This window comes from Telmatherina bonti, assembly GCF_933228915.1.
Source record: "Telmatherina bonti genome assembly, chromosome: 22".
Classification (NCBI taxonomy): domain Eukaryota; kingdom Metazoa; phylum Chordata; class Actinopteri; order Atheriniformes; family Telmatherinidae; genus Telmatherina; species Telmatherina bonti.
The window spans coordinates 35,149,418-35,167,948 of record NC_136631.1 but is presented as its reverse complement, the minus strand read 5'-3'; the positions used below and the strand labels follow the sequence as shown (position 1 = coordinate 35,167,948).

At 38.3% G+C, this 18,531-nt stretch overlaps 1 protein-coding gene across 3 annotated transcripts in view; it reads right to left on the bottom strand.

The window, feature by feature from the left end:
* numb (NUMB endocytic adaptor protein) overlaps nucleotides 1–12,047 on the bottom strand; it is a 54,879-nt gene extending 42,832 nt beyond the window's left edge. For all 3 annotated transcript variants that reach the window (XM_079262530.1, XM_079262531.1, XM_079262532.1), the window contains exon 1: nucleotides 11,913–12,047. The gene's annotated coding sequence lies outside the window, so the exon portion shown is untranslated. The remainder of the gene's footprint in view (nucleotides 1–11,912) is intronic.
* Between the last annotated feature and the right edge of the window lie 6,484 nt (nucleotides 12,048–18,531).

Here is an 18,531-nt window from a genome sequence, read left to right as displayed (position 1 = left end):
ACACCACTTCTGGATCAGCAAACTTAGACCATCTGAGAGAACCTTGCACTATGTGGATTAGAGAGTAAAAGCAGACAGATCTCAAAGCTTTGGTTTGGGTCACATGTGGCAACATTTACTTGCATCAGACCACAGGATACACTGGGCTAGACTGGTCAAGTCAAGTTTAACCACAAACCGAATTAGCTGCTTTGCAATCTAAAGCTCTTAAACCTGTGTCCTATCAAATACCAGTTGCCATGCAAAGCAGGGACATCAGAATAGATGGACACTACTTATCGTCAGGTAGTGTCCACATTTAAACAGGCTTATAATTTAATGTAGAAATGAAAATGAATGTTGATCTCTGCCTCATTTCAATGTTATAAAACATTACGTTTACAGCATGTGCTTCAATCCTCTCTACAGCTGACCCAGGTTCAATTCTGACCGGGGGACTTTTAAACCAGAGCTGCTTTAGAGCCAGTGCTTACTGTGAATCTTTATTTTTTCCATTTGGACCACTAAACCACTGCCTCCAGCTCTAAACACTGGTGTACAACACCATAGGATCTTTGCTGGGACAGAGCAAAGAACTGCTTTCTTTAAGGGAATGAGAAAAGCTAGAATGTTGTGACAAATGTTTCCAAATCCAGAGCCATAGGAGCATCTATCCTATGTAATTAAAAAGACAGTTGAAACAACTGAATTCACACATAAAGTCAATGCAACAGTGCAAGAACACTGTTTCTGCTATTAAGAATTTAGATATCCTGTGCTAGCATTTCTGAATACCATACAAGGCTTTTTCAACTAAATATATGAACAGCATTTAAAACTTTACTAATAAATACTGTTCTGTGTTTTAATATGGTCAGGTGGTGATTTTAGATCCTACTCAAAATAGCATAAATCCAGTTTAATATACAAGTTGTGGGTGGGGGTATCTGTATCTTCTGGTCAAAGTGTTCACCTTAGACATTCAGATCTTCCACAGACCACACCAGCAGCACTGTCATTTCAGATTCACCCACAAGTGACAGTCTAGAGATGGGTTTTTGAATCACTGTCATTACCACTGACACACAGGCTGCTATCAGCTGCGACAGCATCTAAAAAGGTAAACATCCTTTCTATTCAACCACCAATCCTAAGATGTATTTTGATTTTCAAGGGCAGAGTCGAAAACAAAGCACAAAAAAAGGAAAAAACTGAAACCGTTTGTCAGATTACCTCAAAAGAACAGCTAAAGATGAAAGAAATGACAGCGAGCTTTCATATTTTAACCACGTTATACCTGCTAAATGCTTTTACATTTACTTGTTCTTTATAAGAGATGACTTGCAGGTGAAAAGTAAACTAATCGGCTGCCCCTACCCTCGCTTTAATGAAGGTGACGCAGAGGAGATTTCTGCCCTGCAGCTTCCAAATGGCACCACCTCTAATAAGAAGCTGTTATGATGGGGTTTTGACCAGCAGCAAATTAAATGGCCTCAAGGCTGCAGACAGATGTTCAGTGAATATCAACATTTATAGATTACTTGGTTGCTGTTATGTGATCAGACAAGTCAAGTTAGGCATTGAAGGAAGAACTACAAAGAAAAGAGAAAGGATCAGAGGAAATTAATGAACAAACCAAATGAGCTCTGAAGCAATCCAGGAGGAATTTAGCTGCATTGGGATGGTTTTTTTTGGGGTTTTTTTTTTAATTTTCAGTGGCGCTAATGCAGTAAGGGAAGTTAAATTGATCTGTCTGGGCCAATATTCAAGAGAAAAATGCTTTCTTAATGATGCTATCCAGATAACTGCTGAAGAACTAACTAACATTTTTGTCATCGTATGATAAATACGATCCAATCTGTAAACTAAAAGAAAAAAAACTCAATCAGCAATGGTGAAGATTTATAAACAAAATTTGTACTTTGTGATATAGATAACTTTAATTTATGTGCCCAGAAAAATCATTTGAGCGGGCTGTCACAGCATGTAAGAAGCCATGAACGCCCTCCAGAAAGGAATGGTGTCAGAATGTATGCTCATTGTGTTCACAGGGTGATGAAGGCCTGTCACTCTTCACAGCTTTCCCAATCATCGTCTAGAAAATGCTGCAAGGGAAAATGTACTCTTACAGGGCTATCTAGACTGCATGACAAGCTTCCGACTTGGACAAACATTACAACGCTGCGACAGATCAGATAAACACTGGATTACATGCATGACACTTCGATGAACCCAAACACACACACAGGAGCACAGAGGACAACACACATACCAAGACAAGTGACAGCTAAAAAAAAAAAGAAAAAGGTAGCTTTGTTAAAATTATCTTTTATAAAAAGATAAAACATCAGGTTACATGGAAAATAAAGAACAGAAGTACTGAGTCAGCTACTGCTTTTTATCTGGTAAATAACAGTCTGTGTGTCAATGTGTGTGTGTGTGAGTCAGTGGCAGTATTTGTCTAGCAGCGTGAGTGATGAGAGGATAGAGTAGAACAGGAACTTCCTGCTGAGCGAACAGACATGAAATCGCTACACTGCCCGTCAGACCGGGCTGAGACACAAAAACACAAGCGTGCTTAAAGTAGACACACAAATATTTTCCTGTCCACCTCGCTGCGCCTCGCCTGCCCTCCAGGTTGGCTCAGCTCAGCTTAAAACAGGCTGAACTGTGACAACATAAGAGCAAAAGCACATTTCTAAAAGCACTTTATTTTGAGTCTAAATTACTTGCCGAAATGGGACAATATTCAACTTTATGATGGCATTTATAGAAAATGTTAAACCTCATGCTAAACGGATTTTATATCACGAACAAAGGAAATTAAAGTAAAATAAAACATAATAAGGACTGGCAGATTTTTAGTTAAAGGACTGACAACTCCACATGAAATGATCTGATCAGCTACATGTTTACATGGAGAAAAGATTTAATACAACCGTAACATTGTTGATTCTTTATTTGATTAACAGTTCAGTGGATTCCAGTTTCCTTTCTCAAATACCAGCGTGAACAACTCGTTTTGAGCCTTTAGACCAGGGGTGTCAAACTCCAGTCCTCGAGGGCCGGCATCCAGCAGGATTTGTTGTTTCCCTCTACCAATGCAGCCGATTCAGATCAAATGCATCCAGCAGTTTCTTGTCAACCTGTTTTTAAGTTTTGATCAGGTGTGTTGGAGCATGGAGACAACAAAAACCTTCAGGATACCGGCCCTCGAGGACTGGAGTTCGACACCTGTGCTTTAGACCGTCTAGATGCTAAATAATTCTTAATTCTTTAAAAATTTCTAGCAAAAACACAGTCCAAATCCGTTTTCTGAGTTCATGTAACCCCCATTGGGTTCAAGCACACACAGAGACCACATCAACCACAGGATTGATCAGAACTACAGTACATTTGGTCAACTTTTCTTGCCTATCCAATCATGAAAAGGTTTAAACCAGGGGTGTCCAGCGTCTGGCCTCGAGGGTCACAATCATGCAGGTTTTCCATGCGTCCCTGCTTTAACACACCTGACTCAAATGAACCAGTCAGTGTGCAGAACTTCATTGGTTGTTGGATTCATTTAATGTGAGCCAGGTGTTTTCGAAAAGGGATACATGGAACACCTGCAGGACATCGGTCCTCGAGGACCAACTTTGGACACCCTTGGTTTAAACCACTCGTCGTGACTGGACAAGAAAATCCTACCAATCAAGTTTGATGGAATCAGCTGACGTATTTACATGAAGCAACTTTATTCTGATAGGCATTCAATCAGATTAAAAGTGCTCCATGTAAAGCACCTTGCAAAGCGGAACATCTAGTGGTTCTTTTTGTGTTTTTTGCCTCCTTTGAAAACAGCATGTTGTGCAATAAACATAAAAACACTGTACATGTGCATTCAAAAGTTTAGATTAAACAAATGATTAAATTCACCTGTAAAATCTTGCATTTTAGGTAGATTCCGACACCATAGAACATACCAATAACCCCAACGTTATGTCAGTAGTATTTAAACTACCTTTCATTACCATTCAGTGGGGAAAAGGAACGGTAGTAGGAGTCCACACATTGACAACAAGGCTGCATTGATGTCAGGAAGCCAACTAAACTTGAATGTAAACAAGATTGTCAATTCAGTCATTTTTAGGACGTACCTGAGCTCCACTCTTTGTTTTCTGGTTGGGTTATTTGTCAAGAAGTGCATGACTGCTAAATCATCCAACTCATTAAGCCAAACTGCCAGTTAATTTAGTCTGCAGATTTATGGAGCAGCTCAGAAATAGACTTTAGCAAATTGACATCGATGGGCTCCACTTTAAATCTACAGCTAGTCTGTTTATTTTAGACTACATTGTGTTTCTTGGCAGTCGGACTTACTTACAGGGATCATGTTCACGCTGTAGTCATGTCAGGGATGTGGCAGCCATATATGAAGCTACGCTATTAACTCCGGGAATGTCAGTAAGAATTAAATGACATATGAAGGTTCACTCAAAAACATGCCATTCTGGCTGAACAAAAAGTAATGATTATGCCAGCAAAGTTCTCTAAATGAAAAACAATTTATTCCATGGTTCTATTTTAACTCGATGCCAGCAATGATTCAGCACTCTAAGCCTTTTTTTCAAAAAAAAAAAAAAAAAAAAAAAAAACACCCCACAGTAGAAGGCTTTACGAGGAAACAAGAAATTATTTCACCATGTTGTTTCACAAATCCCGGCTTTCACGCAATCAGACTCTTTCTACAGATGGAGGCAAAAAAAAAAAAGCATAAAGAAGTTATGTCATTTTATCATACAGGCAGACTACTGAACAAGCAATGTTTTAATGGGTTAATATGAAGATCGCAGGTACATAAGAGTTTTCTTTCCATCGGAAGGTAAAAGCAGGTGCTGTTGCATCAGTAAAGTAGAGACAAAGATAATCCGCAAAAGCAGAAAGTATGGAGTCAGGAAGAATTTAAAGCCCGCATGCCACATGTTGGAGGTGTTGGTTTTTCTGAAAGAGGCTTTGCCAAGTCACATGACTGCTGGGCTTGAACCTAACCCAACTTGAGCTCTCAATTAGGTTTTCCATGAACTGATTTGAGAAACTTAAGCTGAACCCAAATTTCAACCCTCATAAACTCAATTTATCTGTTTTTCAAAAGCACCAAAGAAGGTACAGCCCAGCCCCGTCACTTCTTATGAGAAAAGCAGACATAATTAAGCTGACAGACGTCAGGCCTTTCTACCCTTTGTCCAAAGACGGGGCATGAGCGGCCAAGCACGCAGCAAGACAGATGAACAGGCAAGGAGGCAAGGACAGCGGAGCATCAGAGAATGGAAAATTACCAGGGCTCCACAATCAGCTGGGCACCTTTGATCAGGCAGAGCCCAGGCACCAATTACTGAGGGATAATCAGCAACCCTCAGAGGCCTGACAAGCTGCAGGCACTGTGGGCACAACGGGTCAGTGACCAGCAGGCAAAAGGCCTGGTCAACAAGGCTCACAGAGCCAAAAGCCGATGGTGGCCCTTGCTGAAATGCTCCATGAAGGCGGCCAAACAGACAAGCAGCACAGCGAGGCCATTGTTCCCCTCCTGTCGACTCAGCACAGTGGCGCTCACACAAGCCAGACATCCCTCTCCATGAGCCGCTTGCTGGTGAAGGTACAGCGCAATGGTGTGACGTGTACGAACCTGCTACTGTACATGTGTTGGATTTTTTTTCAACCTCTCATTGCAATGACACAACAAATGTGCACACACATGCTGCTCACACACCTGTCCCTAAACAAAACACTGCAGTGCTCAAGGAGTCTGCACCATGATGCAATACAGAGGAAACACGTTCTGCACCTTGTTGGTAACTGATAAGCCTTTCGTGTTCAGAAAAAAGGCCAACCTAGACATGTGACGGGAATGTGAACTAAAGCACACATTTCTAACACAACAGTGACATTTTTCTCACCAACTTTTTTTGGTGTTTTTCCAAACACAAAGTAGCAGCAGAGATTCATAAACAAAAACGCCTCTCTACTTGAGGCAGAACATGATATTCAGCTCATTAATTATTGACTCTCTTTTGCGCTAGGGAGCGTTCATTATCGATTAGGCAGAGCTTTGGTGTTGGCTGCTGTGCAGGTCCTCTCTCCACTGTCAACAATGCTGTAACCTGAAACAGTTCATCAGGCCACTGCAGCAATAACTATCCGAGCTGAAATAAGAAAATGACTCAATTCAACCCAACAAACTCCAGAGTCTCATTGCTGAATCTTTTGCCTACTCATTATTTAGTTATCTAACAGAAATACATCCGCCAAGGGACTATGGATCAAGCTCACTGCAGTTATACAACAAGCCGGAAAATAGATCCATATGTGCCAGAAGGAGCTTCCCTGTAAACCACAAGTCAAAGGAGAACTATTCTTAAAGCAGAAAAGATCTGAAGAGATGTGAGGTTTTACAGACGGATTACAGGTAGACTATGAGACCATGAAGAAGACACAGAGATGGTATGATATCACAGCAACGTCTGTTGGCAGCTTAAAGTTTGCATGTTGAACAAAAGCTTCATTTGACGCTGTATTTAAATAAGTTATAACATATCTTTTTAGCTAAATCTTATGTTAAGTCAAGCCATAACAGAAAAACGAACAAAAGCAGAAAAAGACTAATTAACATGTCATTTCAGATAACCATGACTTGCAATATCCAGAGGCACAGCGAAAAAATAAATCAATTTAAATTCAGAGAGGGATTTCATCGTCGGATGTGTTCAATCAAAGCCATCTCCGTATTTTGAAAACCTGATTAAAAAGTACTAATAAAAATGCAATTGACAAAATACTGTGTGTTGCTTTTCACCACATTTTGCAGAATACGAGTGTGTCAGCACAAATCAATCAAACCATCCACTCTTTGCAATTATAATTTGCAAATTTGTAATCGTATTATGGCTGAGAAACCTACCAGAATTATTTTTTCCAAAAAGATAAAAATCAACAAAAAGAAATACAAAAATAATCATATACTTCAGAACTTCAGTGTTTCTGTGCATATCAATTATTGACTTTTTACCTCTTGAACTTCACTATTCTGCTCCATATTTTTCAACAAGGGAAGGTGCAGATTCACCCACAAATACTTCTCATTGTTGACACTTTAGCAACCTTTTATAATTTACTTGTCAAAAAGCACCTCATTCTAACAGAAACATTGAAACAAGACTAGTCTTAGCCTTTTCTGTGACAGAAGAAAAACAGGTAAACTGCAGAAAACAGATGATAATCAATAATTATCATTAGAAAAAAAAGTGAGTATTTGTAGAAACTGTCGTGAAATCTTTTTGCAATGCCACTGTAACAAAAAAATATACTGTTTTATAAAAATAAAATTCTGTCATACTCATCTTTACTTTCTGCATGTTGTAAGCTTTAATGTGTCAGATAGCTTTTATCACGACATCAAGCTATTGCGATGGGGTTACCAGGAGATCATTGCCATGGCAACATTGATACATTTCCTGGGTGGTGACATTAAGAGGTCACATGATACTACAGATCAGACAGACGTATACTAGAAGTAGCCTGCTGACAGACGTTATGTGTGAGGGAATGGTACCATTATCAGGGGTTGACACAGACACACATGCCACTTAGTTTTAGGGCAAGTAGTTATTACATTAACCACATTCTTAAGTTTACACAAGCGCAAACACAGGAACTGAGAGAACAATAAAGGGATGAACACAAACAAAACATGACTTTTTGTCACTCCAAGTGTTAAGTAACATTAGAAATGCTGCTGCTGACTAAGCCTTGGATGTATGTGCATCTTGAGGTGATTAATGGCAATCAGATTAAAATTCAAGAAAAGGTCACAGAAATTGCAGTCAAATTTGGAAGTTGGCAAACCTTCTTGCTTACATGCCAAGCTCCTTAAATCCAAACCTGAAACTGCTGCTGACTGGATGGAAATACAATAAAATTACTGAGCGATAAAAGAGCAGACAAAGTCTAGTTACCTCCACCAAGGAGGTTATGTTTTTACCAGAGTTTATCTGTTTGTTTGTATTCAAGATAACTCAAAAGGTTATGGAAGGATTTTCATTAAATTTTCAGTTGTTGGAAATGTGAAAAGAAAGAAATTATTTAATTTCGGTGTTGATCTGGATCACCGTTTGGATCCAAGAGTTTTTTTTTTTAGAACTGTGGCCCTTGGTGGTTTGCGCTCTTTGAGAGCTTTTTTAGTTTCTCATTTTAACCCTTCACTTAGTATCACTGCCTACTGCTGACTTTCTGGTTATTATTTTGCTTTGTTGTATAAATAAATGTGTGTCTGATGTGACAAATATCTGTGGAAGTGGTAGAAGCGCCATGTGACATTTGATACCTTTGCATCATTACAAAGAGGGCACAGTGTCTGCGCATGTTAGATCTACATAGAGCTCCACATTCTTAGCTGACTGGACTAAATCCAGTAGAGACACTCTGAGAGGATTCGACCAGAGGGTTGGACACCACTGGTCACTCCATCCTGAGTCACTCATAATTAAAAGTAGAGATCAGAGGGCTGAATAAAGCATGAGCTGTTCAAACTCAAGAGGCTCAGATATCACATTATATAGGGGCCCAGAGAGACAAAAGGAGTCCCTCAGCCCTATACCACAACCAGGCACAAACCTGAAAGGCAACTCCATGCATACAGTAATACATCCCCAATCCACCCACCCCTGATCCACAGCTGAAACAGCCAGGGGGAAGATGAGGGGATAAATGCCCTTTGGACCCAATTAAAAACTCAAGTTATTGGCACAAATGGGACCCTCAAAGAACTGCATTCGAAGCAGTAAAACATCCAACCAGCCAACAGAAGCATTTCTTATTTCAACATATAGAGAAACTCTCATAAATCTGGTCAGAGAATATTTTTCAAAGAAGAAACAACAGATGTATCGCTGTGCATAAATACAGTGAAACAGTGTAAACTGACTGAAAGAATCTGTGGTATTTACAGCTGGTCAGTAACGCAGCAGCTAAATGGTGTCTTAACCTTGACCTCATAAACAAAAGTGCCTTCTTCTTGATTTTAACTGATAACTTAGAAATCTGTAAAAAAATCTAGTATGCACACTTATCAGAAACCAATCCAGTTCTACCAACTTTACAGAAATTCAGCATGATAGGTTTGTGTGAACTTGCAAGACAAACGGTTACGTCAGACTTGCCACTTGCCCGGTCAGTCATAATAACCTTGCCGGGTTTCCTCATTTACAAGACTCAGGTTTGTGACTATAACCCAAGATGTTCACTTGCTTTGATTTGTTGTTTGCCTGCATTAATCCACAGGTACTTTGAGATTAATGTGTGAAAAGGTCATGACAACAATAACTCTCCTAAGCGACAGAAGGAAACTCTGTTTACCATCAAACACAAGTTCAAATCAACTGCTGCTCCGTACAACCTATTTTAGGAAACTTGTGTTGAAATGGGGTCAGCTGCACATTTGAGATCTTGGCCCTAAAACCAACCCTCTGGTCGAATCCTCTCAGAGTGTCTCTACTGGATTTAGTCCAGTCAGCTAAGAATGTGGAGCTCTATGTAGATCTAACATGCGCAGACACTGTGCCCTCTTTGTAATGATGCAAAGGTATCAAATGTCACATGGCGCTTTGAGGTAACTATTTGAATAATTTTCCTTATTTCTTTCAGTGCATATTATTATAATAGATCTCCTATCCTTAGCTTTAGCAGAACCGTTTACTTTGGGGCATTTTTTCAGCACCAAGTCACATTGTTTGCAAAGGCAAATGTTGCTTGTGACAGTATTTCCTGAGGTCACAATTCATATCTAATACAAAATGGCCCTTTTCACTCTTAAGAGTAGCAGATTTTCAGGTATTTCAACTAACTCAGCACTAGTCAAAGGCAACATCTGAACATCTGAATAACAAAAGTTTGCATTAAACTTTTAAATTGGCAGACAGGTTAGCAAACAAAAAGGTGGTCAGGCAAATCCCCCTGATCCAAAACAGGTTGCGGGAGACAAAGGAGGACAGAAACAATCTATTCTCAAGCTAATTCAGTTAACATTGGATCGAAAGTAAAGATGACAACTGACACCCGCTCTGATTTCACCTCATGCAACAAGAGGCTCTGCTGTCTCTCAGCTATCAGGGGGCAAAAGTGAAGCTTTCAGATTGCATCGTAATCGCACAGCAAGTTTATCTACCTGTGTTACATCACAGTTCAGCATTCAAATGAACAGCTCACTTGTCAAGAAAAAAAAGGGCCTCTCCTTGCAGAAGGAGAGGGAAGTGCTGGGAGTAATGCTAGTTTCTCCCACAGAGTGAATCACAAAGATGCGGCCAAACACTTGCTTTCTACTCGCGTTCCCCACCTCTCTCTAACAGCTGACATACTTGCACAGTGGGTTTGGTGGCAGAAAGCCAATCCTGCCTCCCTCATTTTCTAAGATGAGCTAAGCCATGACTTGCTTTTAAAATGTTGAATAAATAAATCTCTCCATTTGTAAGGAAACGACTCGTACATTGAAATGCTTAGAAAGAACTGATACCATCAGCAGTGATTCATACACCATGATATAAATGCCATTTTCACAGAGCATTGTGAAGTGATTATTTCACAAGATAAGTGTAAAGTCAGAATCTGCTTTGTATGGCTCGTTTATAATATTTCTGGAATACCTGAGATTTCTTATTGTGTTAATAGGTTTTTGTTTAACTTAACATACAAGCAATTTTCTGAATACATATCCACTGAATAAATGTCACATTTAATTGTTCAGCAAATTTGTTTTCCCTCCATTATTATCAAATCATTTTAAGCATCTCATCAGACATCAGATGAGGCACTGAATCATGAACCATTACCATATTTACCGACTAGCATCATCACCAGTGTTACCATCCCCTCCGAGAAAGGAACAAAACACCAGCATGTGCCAATACTTTATAAACCAAAATAAATCACTCATTTTGTATTATCCATGTCCCAAAAGTCATAGCCATCTCGATGGGGTGGCAATGACAGAATCCAAAACAGAGGAACCATCTAGTAAACAGGTTGCTTCAGCCATATGGGTGTGCTCCCTGTGGTCAATCCATCATGTGGTTATCTTTATAAAGTCTGCATGCAGAGGGTAATCTGACCACTGATGTTTATCTGATCAGGAATGACAGCCCAGAATGGAAATAGCTTGCTCTTGTTTTTTAGTAAACCATCATAAAATCTCAAGGTCTGACAGAGATATAAGATTAATTTAAGACGCATTATTGCACATCATGTAGGAAGCAGCGTGATAATACTATGAGTCACAAATCACCCAGCAAGACATCAAGCTGTCTGATGACTAGGTGCTTTTAAGGAGCTGTCCCTTTAGCCATATGTTTCTATCCAAATGAACTAGATTGTGACATTTTTACTTGTAAACTTGCCAAGTCACTAAACTTGCAGAACTGGATGCAGTCTTCGCTGCGTGACAGCCAGCATTTGTAGATTAACACACCTGATAGGTATGATGGCAGTGTGGGACAGCACGTCCTGACCACTCATTTATTAAGATTAAAGCTGGTTTTATTTGGAAATGTGTTTCTTGTTTTGCTGGGTAAAATCCATCACTTAAAAGTTATCCAGGTAACTTGAGAAAGGTTAGCTACTGGCTATAACTAGCTGAATAACCTCTTAGCTTTTTTAACTCTGCAGAGGCAGACCTTTACAAGTCAGAGGTGAGAAAAGGTACACAACCTCACAGTTTGCATTTTCTAATTCAGTCATTTAGTCGAGTTAGCAGGTGAGCTAAATTTCAGGTAATGGGAGCGAGGATAGTGGCGCGTGCCGCATTCGCAAACACAAGCTAGTGCCGCTTAGCTTCAAATGCTAACCAGGTTTAACTGGGAATGCTGGGCAGAAACACACATTTTTCTCTCCCAGCACCACTAACTTACCTGTGACCACCTCCACGACCCTGAAGATGCCCCCGTTAAAGCCGTCACCTAGGAATCGCGAGCCGTGCCGGACCAAAATAATTCAAATTCCACGAAAAGCGTCTGAGAAAGCCTGGCAGTCCAATCGCTTCAGCCACCGCTGCTGAATGGCTGCGACTCGGAGACTCAACCAAACCTCCTCCTTAGCAACGCACCGCCTCCGCGAGACCTCATTGGCCGATTCCAACAGATCGGAGGTGATCGATAGTTGATCACTGGATCAAACTGGATGGTGAGCTGTGGTTTAGTGAAATAGCCCAACCTGGTGTTTTAACTGGGTGTCCTCCCTTGATCCCACTCAGGTAAACTTCTCTGTCAATCTTCTGTTTAATTGTAGTTTTCATGGTTTTCAACATTTATCCAAACAAACAGTGTTTTCAGCCACTGTGAGAGATTATCAGGTGTGCCCTGAGAAATGATCCAATTTCACCTAATTGGTCTAAAAAGCAGCTCTGTGTTCATCCAAACAGGCCCCAGTGAAAGATAATAAAAATTCCTTCTTCTTGTATTTATCTGATTTCTATCCAAGAGGCTTTGATGAGATGGACTTTATAATAATAATATGGACTTTTTTTATATTTAAAAAAAAAAACAAAAAAACAAAAACAACATTTTGGTTTGAGGTGTGCCTTGTAATTTTTTTTAGTGAAAAAAAGTGTGCTTTGGCTAAAAAAAGGTTGAAAAACACTACTTTAAAAATCACAGATCTTATTTTATTATTTTTTTCTTTCTCTTTGTGACCTTTTACATATGTATATATACATCTGTTTTATTTTGTAACTATTCTCATTTGGTTATTTTATTTTTTCACTATTTTGTAAATATACAATCTGTCAACTGAGGGCTTGTGCAAACTGCAAAAAAGAAAATGTTTCTGTAACTGAACCCATGTTATGTTGACCAACAATAAATACATTTAAAAAAAATACAGATGAAGTTCTGTACAGAAAATACCACTTTGTTATAATAATAACATTTTGTTCATGTTAGTTCTAAAATGATGGGGATATTGATGCAAAATACCTGTAGATTTGCACATTTTTAGGGAATATTTTACTAAGTGTGTCCTTTGAATAGATACATAGGAAGACAATAAACACAATGATATTCAAACATGTCATTATGTTGAAAAAAATTCTTCTGTACTAGTGGTCATTGCAGCAGAGATTAATAAACCTCTGATTGAAGACCATCCGCTGTTTAATCAGTATGTCCACAGGATATATATATATATATATGTATATATATATATATATATATATATATATATATATATATATATATATATATATATATATATATATATATATATATATATATATACATACACTACTCACAAAAAGTGAGTATGGAAAATGCAATATGTTCATGCTACAGTGATATAATATCATAAAAGTAAGACATTTAAGTAGAAGGATGCACTACTGATTTCCTCATCTAAAAAAATTCATTCAACACAAAAGGTAACAACAATGGTAGTTACACCACAACAAAAAATGTGAACGTCTCAGTATCTGGTCATGTGCCCTTGAGCATCAATTACAGCTTGACAACGACGTCTCATGCTGTTCACAAGGCAACTTATTGCCTGCTGAGGCATGGCATCCCACTCTTCCCACTGGAGCCGGTTTAAAAGTAACCTTGTTGCATCTCTATGCATTCCCCAACTCTTTCCCTTCTCACACTCATGCTTGCATCCACCCCTCCACCCCTGATGATGACACACTGGCCCCTTTAAAAGGCCAGAAGTTTATCAGCATTCCTCGCATAGTTTTAAAGCCGACAAAGCTTCAGTGTAGCATATGTTGCAGCCTAAAAGGTTACAGATCCAGCATAACCCTGACACATATACACACCCACGAGGCTTGGTTAAAGTTGTTGAGCCTGTTGTGTTGATGATGGTTATGTAAATTTGTTTATCTTCATCAGCAGTGCATTGTGATTCTCCCCCTTTCTGCTGACATTATCACTGTCTATTTTTCCTTCTTAGAACTTATATTTAAACCTTTATTCTTCAAAATTTATTAATTTATTTATTAGTTTTGACCAAAAGTATCAATAAATCAATTTTAGTGCAAGATTGGGGAGAGGAAAAGCAGCTGTAGGTTTTCCATCTGTTTTTCGCATCTGTTAGGAAATTCTGCCCCCTTGTGGCCACTGTGAGTAAGTTCTGCCAACGTCGCTGCGCAGGCGCACAGGCGTCCTCTCACTTTTCAGCCTTATTTGTTGTTTTTCAGAAACAATCCCAAAGTGTACACATCTAATTATCTTGTTAACGAACATGACTGTAGCTACAACATATAAACATTTAAAGAAGTTTAAATTTACTGCAATAAGTGAACTCTCATGACCAGATATTCCGCATAAAGAATCCTCACAGAATTGTTCCACAGCCTTCCCAACATGTAGAAACAGAGAGAAAGAAGGAACTACAGGTTTGCAGGGACCAAAAAACAGCTAAGTGTATTGAGTATTTTAAGTAGTATAAAAAAGAAAAAAAAAGTTCCTTGACATGTAATAGAGAACTTAACAATATAAGATGGAAAATGTTGCCGGTCTGATGAGTCTCCATTTCAGCTCCACATTCACATGGTTGGATCAGAAATGATCATAAACAACATGAAAACATGAATCCATTTTGCCGTGTATCAACAGTTCAGGCTGCTTGTGTGTGTGAGTGTGGGAGGGGTGGGGGGATTTTCTTGGGACACTTTGGAGCCCTTTAGTACTGAATCAGCATGGTGCAAACACCACAGCCTTCCTGAGTCCTGCTGCTGACCATGTCTATCCCTTTATGACCACAGTGTAGCATCTTCTGATGGAAACCTCCAGCAGGATGATGCACCATGTCACAAAGCTCACATCATCTCCATCTGCTTTTGTTATTTTACTCCAAAGGCCTCCACAGTCTCCAGATCTCAATCGAACAGAGCAGCTTTGGATTAAGGTGGAACGGGAGATTCTCATCATGGATATATGCAGCAGACAAATCTGAAACAACTATACTGTCATCATGTTTGAAAAAAAAAATGAAATAGAAAATATTAAAAGTGTTTAGTAGAACAATGTGGGAAATAAGTCAATGTCAATCTTCACATGAATTATAAAAAAAAGACTCTTAACGTTTACTGACACCCTGTTTAAGAGCATGAGGCAGTAAAACACTATAAAACTATTTTTAAAAAAATGTTTTCAATCAATCTTTTAAGTTTGGACATTAAATAATTTCAGTCTCTTAAGATAAACACAAAAATCAGTTTAACTATGTAGCTTTGATGAACAATAAATAGACATTAATTAAATAGCATTCAGGTCCATTTGATTCAGTCTATCTTATTGTAATCTAATTAAATTTACTGTCTACCTCTGATACTGGAATCCATGATATTTCTATATAAAATACCGGGAAGTCCTCAACTCTGCTTCACTTTTCTGTGTCATTATAATATGTGAGCTTTGATTTGCCGTTTTGTTTTCTGTAGATAAAATCTGAATAGAGCTGCCTTCAGTTTCAGGGCTTGTTTCCACCACAAGCAGCAGAGTTTGGCCTCAACCCTTCAAAGCCCAACCTAATGAGGGGAGTCCTTTTTTTATCTGAAGTCTTTATCAGGTTCTTTAACAAAATATGAAACAAAAATAACAATATTTTTGGGGATTTTTACCATTTATTACCATGCAACAGTTGAAAATTATTGCTACATAGTCCTCTGCTTGATGATATCCACCAGAGCAGGGATCCTCAGTCCAGGTCCTCGAGGACCAGTGTCCTGCTGGTTTTCCAAGTGTCCCAGCTGTATTCAAATCCATGTGGATTTAGCAGACATATGTAGAGCTTGTCTGAGTCTGGTGTGTTCCAGCAGGGACCCTTAGAAAACCTGCTGGACACTGGGTCTTGAGGACCAGATTTGAGGATCCCTGCACCAGGGTGCAGGAGACCAGCATCTTATGCTGTACAACAGGATTTTATGTTGAGTTTCTACCAGAAAGTGATGGAAAACGTCTCTGAAACTGTATGTATCACATATGATACGTTTGTCTTTATAGGGTTAATAAGATGAACCTTGTTTATATTTTTCGCAGCTTTTTTTTCTTTTCCATGACAATGCTTGACCTTGTCATCGCTGTTTTTGAAGTGGCATTGTGATTCACAGCACCGATTGCTGCATAACTGAATGGCACGGCTAGATGTCATTTTAACAGAAACCTTTATTACCTGGGAGGAGTGGGAGGCAGTCACTTCTCTCCTCCATAAATCTGTTTTATATTTTATAAGGCTGGTTTGAGAGAAGCTGACCCAGGGTTGTTTTCACAGTCTGATTCCACAAGACTTCACATTTTCAGGATTTTGATTAAATCTATATCCCCCCGGCATATAACAGCATCGGCATGGCCTCAGACTCGTTCCTCATGTAGCCTGAGAGTTCAGGATCATTTATAACAAGAACAGCCTTGATGCCAGCCTGGATCAAACCACATTTAGTGTTCCTGAACACCTTTACACCTCTTAATGTCCTTAATCATCTTGAAACTGACTGCCAGTGTTGCTAGAATAATTATTAACATATTAGTCAGAGAAAGAACTTGACTGATTGCTCTTGGCAGGCTAAAAGGTTGACATAAACCCATTAGTTATCTCTGCTGCTTTGTCATCTAAACTCACAAAGAAAAGCGTGGACCAAACCCAAAGTGTGATGGAGTGGAAAAGAAAAAGCTCCATTAAATCTTATCAAAAGCCTTTTTGGCGTCTGAGAAGATGGCAGCTACTTCCTGTGCACTTGCTGAAAGAACAATGAGAACAGCGTCACGCAAAACGGATCTGAGAAATGACTCAGACGGGGAATTTTAGATTAAGTGAGTTTAAGTGAGACTTGATGAGATATATACACTCCCAGTTCCCATAGAAATCAGCGAAGTTGTAAACAAGAAGTAAAAACCTAATGCTGTTATAAGAATATCTCATTAAGTCTCTTTTATTCCTAATAAAAGATAAACATCTAAAATGGTAAAATTCAAACTTTTTACCATTTTATTGGAAGTATAAATTCATTTTTAGTTTGATGGCAGCAACACATCAATATATATATATATATGTCAGTGTACATAAGTATGTATATGCATACACAATTACATACAATAAACACATAAAATGTGTAGCATTCCCTCTTTTTGTTTTTAAAAACTGTTTGTAAACATCTGGGAGGTTTAGGTAGTATCTGCTGGAGTTTTACGACAGGAATGTTGTCCCATACTGTTCTGGTCTGTGATGGTAGCTACTCACCAGTCCACCTATGTTGCTGGAATTGTTTTGTTTTGTTTTGGTTTATTTTTTTTGCCTCATGTTGCTCTAAATGTTTTCTATTTAAAGATAGATAAAACTATATTGTCTGTCCCAAAAGGTGACGGGATTGTTCTTCAACAGAATATAAAAGTGTTTAAAACAAACATGCAAAAGAATAAAAACACAATAAAGAAATGTACAAAAAGAAAAGGGAAAGCAGCAGGTGATGGTGGTTCAGGATGGTTAGAAAAAAGGAGCTGAAAGTTTTTTTATACACATTTTCTGGGATTGTAGGAGTTTTTAGTGCTTTACTGAAGACACTGAGTTGACTATTTTGCTGGCCTGAATCACTATGCAGGTTATTATTGGTTTATCAGACACCATGATGACGCTGCTACTGTTTTGATATTTCACTCATTTCATGGAAGTAATTTTATTTATCACATTACTTTTACATATCATATTTAGTAAATTTCCTTTAAATAAATGTGATCTTTTGCTATTTATTTGTTTTAAAATGTGAAAGACTTCAGTAAACAATAAAAAAAAAAAAAGTTTACTTATCAGAATAACTTATTTTACATGGTATCCTTTCAAGTTTTCCCATTTTTCTTCTAGGTTTTATTTATATATACTGCCCTTGCAGTAATGAAATTATTGAAGTCGGTACAATCATTGTTTTATTTAAAGTGGCAAGAATTATTGATATCAGCATCAGTATCAATATCTATGAAAAAGTATTTAACTAATTGTATCCTATGACTAGGAAATGTGTGGTACTGTCCATCTCTAGTTTAGATTTTACATACATAGTTATATGACTGAATTCTGGTGAATTTATTGATCAAAATCACATGCAGAAACAAACGCTTTATTTCATTGATAACACATTTCCCTTTTTTTTTTTAAACACATTTTATTTTTTCAAACAACATATAGATTACCTTTCACCAAAAATAAGACAAAAAACAAGCCATAACCTGTTTCAAATATTTACATAAATCTTTAAGACTGAGAAGAAAAATGAAAAACATTCTTTGGGTCTGACCATGCAAAAGAATAAATATTGTTCCTGTCAGTGCTTTTGCATGGTGCTGTTCAGCAATAAAAAGCTCAGACTTTTGTTGGTTTTATATATATATATATATATATATATATATATATATATATATATATATATATATATATGTATATGCCCTGGTCCTCACAGTCGAGCCTCAGCGTAAAACCAGGCAATCAAGCAGTGACTGTGACGGAGCAGGTCAGGTGCAGCTCAACACGTTTGCTACAGTACAGCTCGCA